This window comes from Vidua macroura, chromosome 27, assembly GCF_024509145.1.
Source record: "Vidua macroura isolate BioBank_ID:100142 chromosome 27, ASM2450914v1, whole genome shotgun sequence".
Taxonomy (NCBI): domain Eukaryota; kingdom Metazoa; phylum Chordata; class Aves; order Passeriformes; family Viduidae; genus Vidua; species Vidua macroura.
Genome location: NC_071597.1, coordinates 2,774,680 through 2,782,414, shown reverse-complemented (window position 1 = coordinate 2,782,414; position 7,735 = coordinate 2,774,680).

Below are 7,735 nucleotides of genomic sequence, written 5' to 3'. Positions count from 1 at the left end.
GACAAGGCTGGGGACAAGGACAGGGACGGGGACAGGGGACAAGCACGGGGATGGGGACAGGGATGGGGACTGGGATGGGGGACAAGGACGGGGATGAAGATGGGGATGGGGACAGGGGACGAGGACAGGGACAGAGACAAGGACAGGGACTGGGATGGGGACAAGGACTGGGATGGGGATGGGGACAGGGACAAGGACAGGGACAGAGACAGGGACAAGGACAGGGACAAGGACAGGAACAAGGACAGGAGAGTGGGGCGAGAGCTGGAGCCGGGCTGGGACCCCCTCTTAGCCCTCCACGAGGCACTCGCGGCTCTGCCCAGCACGGGGACAGGCCTGGGGACAGCCCCGCGGCTCTGGGCGGGCTCGGGGCCACCAGCGCCCCTCCTTTGGGTGCCCGGGGGGGTCCCAGCAGCCCCCGGCCCCCGCGGGTGCCGCGGTTTCCATTTCCCAGCAGAGCGGGCGGTTCGTGGGCGCTGTGGCCGCCGATGGCTGTCCCCGGGCGCGGTGACACCGCTCGGGACCGCTGCGGGGAGCGCCGGGACCCCACCGATCACCCCAGACCCCCCCAGACCCCCCCCAGACCCCGCCCAGACCGGCACAAACTGGGACGGACTGGGCGGGAGCTCCGCAGCGGTTTTGGGGCGGGGCTGCCACGCCCATTGACGTCATTCACTGACCGCACCCACTCCGACAGGTTATTGGTTGTTGTCGCTATATGATCCTGCCCACTTGAGACGTCACGGCCGCTCATTGGTCCGGCTCTGCTGTGGGACCGCCCCCACACAGGGCTGGGGGTCCCAAATGGGGCTGGGGGGGGTCCCAATGGGGCTGGGGGTCCCTATGGGGCTGGGGGGGTTCCTATGGGGCTGGGGGTCCCCAATGGGGCTGGGGGTCCCTATGGGGCTGGGGGGTCCCCAGTGGGGCTGGGGGGGGTCCCAATGGGGCTGGGGGTCCTCAATGGGGCTGGGGGGGTCCCTATGGGGCTGGGGGGGTCCCCAGTGGGGCTGGGGGGGGTCCCTAATGGGGCTGGAGGTGTCCCTATGGGGCTGGGGGGGTCCCTAATGGGGCTGGGGGGTCCCAATGGGGCTGGGGGGTCCCTATGGGGCTGGGGGGGTCCCCAGTGGGGCTGGGGGGGGTCCCTAATGGGGCTGGAGGTGTCCCTATGGGGCTGGGGGGTCCCCAGTGGGGCTGGGGGGGGTCCCTAATGGGGCTGGGGGGGTCCCAATGGGGCTGGGGGTCCCTATGGGGCTGGGGGGGGTCCCTAATGGGGCTGGGGGGGTCCCAATGGGTCTGGGGGGTCCCCAATGGGTCTGGGGGTCCCTAATGGGGCTGGGGGTCCCTAATGGGGGGCACAGAGAGCCCCTTTCGCAGGGATCTGGGGGGTCCTGGCCCCATGGGATCCCCTTGTGGGGCTGTGGGGTCCCAGCCCGGCTCCAGCTCTCGCTCCCCCCTCTGTCCCTGTCCCTGTCCTTGTCCCCAGACCCGTCCCTGTCCCCGTCCCCGTCCCCGCTCGGTGACAGCCGGCCTCCGGGCAGCCCCTCATTACGCCGCGGACGGTGATTAACGAGCTCACTAATTACCCGCCGCCTGTCACTGCCGGCCGGCCGCGCCCGGAGCCGGGAGCCGCGGAGGGTCCCCCGGGGGGGATGGGGGGCTCCGGGGGGGTCTGGGGGTCACCGTCCCCATCGTCACCATGGCGAAGGCACTGCGGGGGGCTCGGGCCATAAAGCGCCGTTATCCTCCGGCCGGACCCCCCCCCCCCCACCGCGGGGGTCACCCGGTCCCGGCCCCTGAGACCCCCGACCCCTGAGACCCCCGACCCCTGATACCCCCCGGGACCCGGTACACCGACTGCTGATCCCCCCCGGTACCCCGACTGCTGATCCCCCCTGAGACCCCCGACCCCTGATCCCCCCCGGTACCCGGGACCCCGACCCCTGATCCCCCCTGAGACCCCGACCCCTGATCCCCCCCGGTACCCCTGGCACCTGATCCCCCCCGGTACCCCGACCCCTGATCCCCCCCGGTACCCCTGGCACCTGATCCCCCCCGGTACCCCGACCCCTGATCCCCCCCGGCCCCTGATCCCCCCCGGGACAAGGACAGAAGGGACAGAAGGGACAGAAGGGACCCACAGTCCCAGCCCCCCCAAAAAGCGGGGGTCCCTCGTGTGTCCCTGTCCCCCGCTCGGCTGTCCCTGCCATGCGGTGACTGTCCCCAGCCTGGGGGGAGCGGTCCACACAAAGGGATGGCACAGGGCCGGGAACGGGGACCCGGGCGGTGTCACCTCCCCCCCCGGCGGTGTCACCTCCCCTCCCCCGGGCCGGCTGCCGCTCCGTCTCACCTGCCAGGGAGGGATTTAATGACCAATTAAGGTCCCTCCATCTGTCCCGGCCCCGTCCCCGCTGCCCGCGCCGCTCGCTCCATTAACGCCGGGAGCCGCTGCGGGGGCGCCCCCGCGGCCCCGCCAGCTGCGGGGCGGCTCGGAGCCCCCTCCCGCTGTCCCCAGCTGTCCCCGCGGCCACCCCCAGGGCCACCCGGCCCTGCCTGTCCTCTGCACGCCCCGCCCGTCCGTCCATCCGTCCGTCCATCCATCCATCCATCATCCATCCGTCCGTCATCCATCCATCCATCCATCCATCCATCCATCCATCCATCCATCCATCATCCATCCATCCATCATCCATCCGTCCATCCATCCCCGTGTCCCTCCAGCTCTCCCGGCATTGTTTCCCACATCCCTCTGTCCATCCCTCTGTCCATCCCTCCCTCCCATCCCCCGGGACTGGGGGTCACGGTGTTCGTGGGGGGTGTCAGGATTTGGGGTTGGTGCCCCCCAGGTGTCCTTCTCTCCATTCTGGCATCCTTTCCTCCATCCCTCTGTCCATCCCTCCATCCCTCTCCCCATCCCTCTGTCCATCCCTCTCTCCCTCCTTTCCTCCCCGATCTCTCCCCACATCTCTCTGTTCATCCGTCTGTCCATCCCTCTCCCCATCCCTCTCTCCCTCCTTTCCTCCCCGATCTCTCCCCACATCTCTCTGTCCATTCCTCTGTCCATCCCTCTGTCCATCCCTCTCCCCATCCCTCCCTCCCGCACCCCCGAACCCCCGGATCCCTCTCCCCGCTCGGGGCTCTCCCCCTCTCCCTCTCCACCCCCTCTCACATTTGCACATTTTCAGCACCAGGCAGCCTCTCCCGAGATCCCCCCGGGGAAGGGGGACAACCGAGGGACCCCCCGAGCCCCCCCAGGCCCCGCTCCCGCTCCTTCCCCCGGGCAGGCGCTGCAGCTGCTCCGCGGCCTCCAAATCTCCCCGTTCAAACGACGCGGAGCGGGGCGGCAGCTGCCCCGGCGCGCCCGGGGACCGATGTGTCACCGCGCCGGCGACAGCTCCGCGCGGGCCGGGGGGACACGCCGGGCCGCGGCCCGGCCGGAGCCGCCCGGGGGTCCCGGTCATGGGGGGGGGGGGGCCCGGCTTTGGGGGGTCCCGAATGCTTTGGGGAGTCCCCGGTGTTGGGGGGTCCCGGTGTTGGGGGGGAGTCCCCAGTCTTGGGGGGTCCCGAATGCTTTGGGGAGTCCCCGGTGTTGGGGGGTCCCGAATGCTTTGGGGGGGGTCCCCGGTGTTGGGGGGTCCCGGGAGTTGGGGGGGAGTCCCCAGTCTTGGGGGGTCCCGAATGCTTTGGGGAGCCCCCAGACTTGGGGGGTCCCGAATGCCTTGGGGAGTCCCCAGACTTGGGGGGTCCCGAATGCTGGGGGGGGCGGGGTTCCGGATGTTGGGGAGGGGTCCTGAATGCTTTGGGGGGGGTCCCGGGAGTTGGGGGGGGAGTCTCCAGTTTTGGGGGGTCCCGAATGCTTTGGAGAGTTCCGGGTGTTGGGGAGGGGTCCTGAATGCTTTGGGGGGGTCCCGGGTGTTGTGGGGTGCTGTGGGGCGTTATGGGGTGTTTTGGGGTGCCGTGGGGCGCCGTGGGGTGTTTTGGGGCGCTGTGGGGTGTTTTGGGGTGCCGTGGGGCGCCGTGGGGCCGCTGTCCCCCAGCCCTGTCCCCCCCGCTCGGGCCCTGTGTCCCCGCAGCGGTGCCTTTGTCCCCGTGTCACCCGCGGGGCACCAGCTGCCACCGCCGGGCACCGCGGGGCCTTCGCGCTCCTCCTCCTCCTCCTCCTCCTCCTCCTCCTCCCCCTCTTTGTTCTCGGGCTGCGGAGGGGGGGGACACCCGGGGGGACACGGAGGGGACACGGAGCCCCCCCGGGGATGGGGACACCCCCGCGGGGACACGAGGGGACCGGGCTGGGCTTTGGGGGGCGCTGCGTGCCCTGCCCCACCCCCGGCGGCTCCGCTTTGGGGGTCCCCAGGGGGCGACCCCCGCCCCAGCGAGCCTTTGTCACCCGCTCAGGGGGTGACACCCAGGCCAGGGGACACCCAGAAGACACCAGGGGACACCCAGGGGACACCAGGGGGTCTCTGGGGGTCTCTTTGAGGGGTTCCCCCTGGGGGGGGGATACGGGAGCTCCTGGGGGGGGTCCCGTCCGTCACTGTCTGCCCGAAGCCCCCCCAGAGCTGGGGACAGTTTGGGGTGTCACTCGCCTTTTGGGGGGACAACTTTGGGGTGCGGGTGACCACGGGGGGGGGTGGGGCAGGGGGCTTGGGGGGCACCAGGGAGGGGTGTGGGGGAAGGGGTGCATGGGGAGGGTTCCCGGTTTGGGGTGTCCCGGGGGGGGTCCCAGGGGAGGGACCCCCTGTGATTGAGGGGGGTCGCTACAACTGGGGAGTCCCCAGGAGGGGAAGGGGGGTCGTAGGGGCAGAGTTGTGGGGGGTCTCGGGCACAGGGTGGTGCCGGTTTGGGGGTTCAGGGCAGTCCCGGAGGGGAGATCCCGGTTTGGGGGGTCAGGATGGGGTCCAGGAGGGGGGATCTCGATTTGGGGGGTCAGGGTGGGGTCTCGGAGGGGAGGTCTCGGTTTGGGGGGGGGTTAGGACAGGGTCCCAGAGTAGGGGTCCCGGTTTCGGGGGCTCAGAGCGGGGTCCAGGAAGGGAGGTCTCGGTTTTGGAGGGTCAAGGCGGAGTCCTGGAGGGGGGCTCCCGGTTTTGGGGACTCAGGGCGGGGTCCCGGAGGGGGGGTCGTGGTTTGGGGGTGGAGTCAGGAAAGGTCCAGGAGGGGGGGAGTCCCGGTTTTGGGGGGGTCAGGAGGGGTCCAGGAGGGGGGATCCTGGTTTGGGGGGGGTCAGGGCGGGGTCCTGTATGGGGGGCTCTGGTTTGGGGGGGTCAGGGCAGGGTCCCGGAGGGGGGGAGTCCCGGTTTTGGGGGGTCAGGGCAGGGTCCCGGAGGGGGGGAGTCCCGGTTTTGGGGGGTCAGGGCAGGGTCCCGGAGGGGGGAGTCCCGGTTTTGGGAGGTCAGGGCAGGGTCCCGGAGGGGGGGAGTCCCGGTTTTGGGGGGTCAGGGCAGGGTCCCGGAGGGGGGAGTTCCGGTTTTGGGGGGTCAGGGCGGGGTCCTGTATGGGGGGCTCTGGTTTGGGGACTCAGGGCGGGGTCCCGGAGGGGGGGTCGTGGTTTGGGGGTGGGGTCAGGAAGGGTCCCGGACGGGGGGAGTCCCGGTTTTGGGGGGGTCAGGAAGGGTCCCGCAGGGGGCAGTCCCAGTTTTGGGGGGTCAGGGCGCGGCCCCCCGCGCTGCCGCAGAGCCGCCGGCAGGTGGCGCCGCAGGACCGCGAATGCGCGACCCGGGGCGGGGCACGAGGGGGCGGGTCACGGTGGGAATGGGCGTGGCCTCACACCTTATATGGATTGTGCGTGTAGAAAGGGGCGGAGCCATGCAAATAAAAATCAGGTGTCGCAAGGCGCGTTGGGAAAGAGGCGCTGGGGGGCGGAGCAGGGATGAATTTTGGGGGGCCAGGGGCCGATTTTGGGGAGCCGTGGGAGCGTGGGGGGCCCTGGACAGGCTGTGCCAGCCTGGGGGGCTCTGTGGGGTTGGGGTTCCCAAAAAGGGGGTGATCCCAAAGTGGGGAGGGGTCTGTGGGGTTGGGGTTCCCAAAAAGGGGGTGATCCCAAAGTGGGGAGGGGTCTGTGGGGTTGGGGTTCCCAAAAAGGGGGTGATCCCAAAGTGGGGAGGGGTCTGTGGGGTTGGGGTTCCCAAAAAGGGGGTGATCCCAAAGTGGGGAGGGGTCTGTGGGGTTGGGGTTCCCAAAAAGGGGGTGATCCCAATGTTGGGGTGTCCTTAGGATGGCTGTCCCAAGGTTTGGGGGGGTCTGTCGGGAACATCCATGGGGAGTGGGGGGTCCCAGCCCCACGGGACCCCTGAGCTGGACCCATGGAAGTGATCGCTCCATAAAGATTGGGATTTAACAAGAGAACCCCACAAATACCCCAAAAAACCACCCCGGCAAGGAGGGAAAGAGCCGGGTCCACCCCGACACCGGATTGGGCAGGAAAATCTTTAATTGTGGCTGGATGCAGCTGGAAGGACAAACTTCATTAGTGCCTAATTAATCCTGGATATTCCCAGGATCCCAGACCTGGGAAGGGGCTCCTGGATCCATCCCAAATAATCCCAGTCCCTGCTCCCCTTCCCTGAGCCCTCCCAGCCTGGAATTTTCTGGTGACTCACCCAAATCTTGCCTTGTTTGCTTTGATTTTTGGGGTGGAGCATTTTCCTGGGGAGAAAAAAAATAAAAAGGGAAGGGGCTCCTGGATCCATCCCAAATAATTCCAACCCTTCCATGTCCCTGCTCCCATTCCCCGACTTCTCCCAGCCTGGAATTTTCTGGTGACTCACCCAAATCTTGCCTTGTTTGGGAAGGTTTTCCCTTTAATTTTTGGGGCTGGAGCGTTTTCCTGGGGATTAAAAAAGGGGGAAGGGGCTCGGTGCCCCCCTGAGTGGCATGAGGTGGGCACGGGGACAGGGCCAGCTGTCCCCAGAGAGCCCTGGGGACACTAAAAATAACCCGGGAGGGACAGCCCGGCTCGGGTTCCCAGCTGGAAACTGCCCCGGGCAGTCACGGGGGGTTTGGGGGGGCTGCCAGACACCCCCTGTTCCCTGGGGGGGTTTGGGGTGGAGAGCAGCCCCAAAATCCAACCTGGGGGGGGTTAGGGTGGAGAACAGCCCCAAAATCCAACCTGGGGGGGTTTGGGGTGGAGAACAGCCCCAAAATCCAACCTGGGGGGATTTAGGGTGGAGAACAGCCCCAAAATCCAACCTGGGGGGATTTAGGGTGGAGAACAACCCCAAAATCCAAACCCGGATGGGTTTAGGGTGGAAAACAGCCCCAAAATCCAACCTGGGGGGATTTAGAGTGGAGAGCAGCCCCAAAATCCAACCTGGGGGGGTTTAGGGTGGAGAGCAGCCCCAAAATCCAACCTGGGGGGGTTTAGGGTAGAAAATACCCCAAAAATCAAACCTGGGGGGGGGGGGGGTTAGGGTGGAGAACAGCCCCAAAATCCAAACCCGGATGGGTTTAGGGTCTAAAACAGCCCCAAAATCCAACCCAGGATGGATTTAGGGTGGAAAACACCCCAAAATCCAACCCAGGATGGGTTTAGGGTGGGCATCACCCCCAAAATCCGACCCGGGGGGGTTCAGGGTGAAAAGCACCCCCAAAATCCAACCTAGGTGGGTTTACGGTAGAAAATACCCCCAAAATCCAACGCAGGATGGGTTCAGGATGGAAAACACCCCCAAAATGCATCCAGGGAGGGTTTGGGGAGCACGTGACCCAAAATCTCCGGGATCTGGGCACTTCCAGCCTCTCCAAA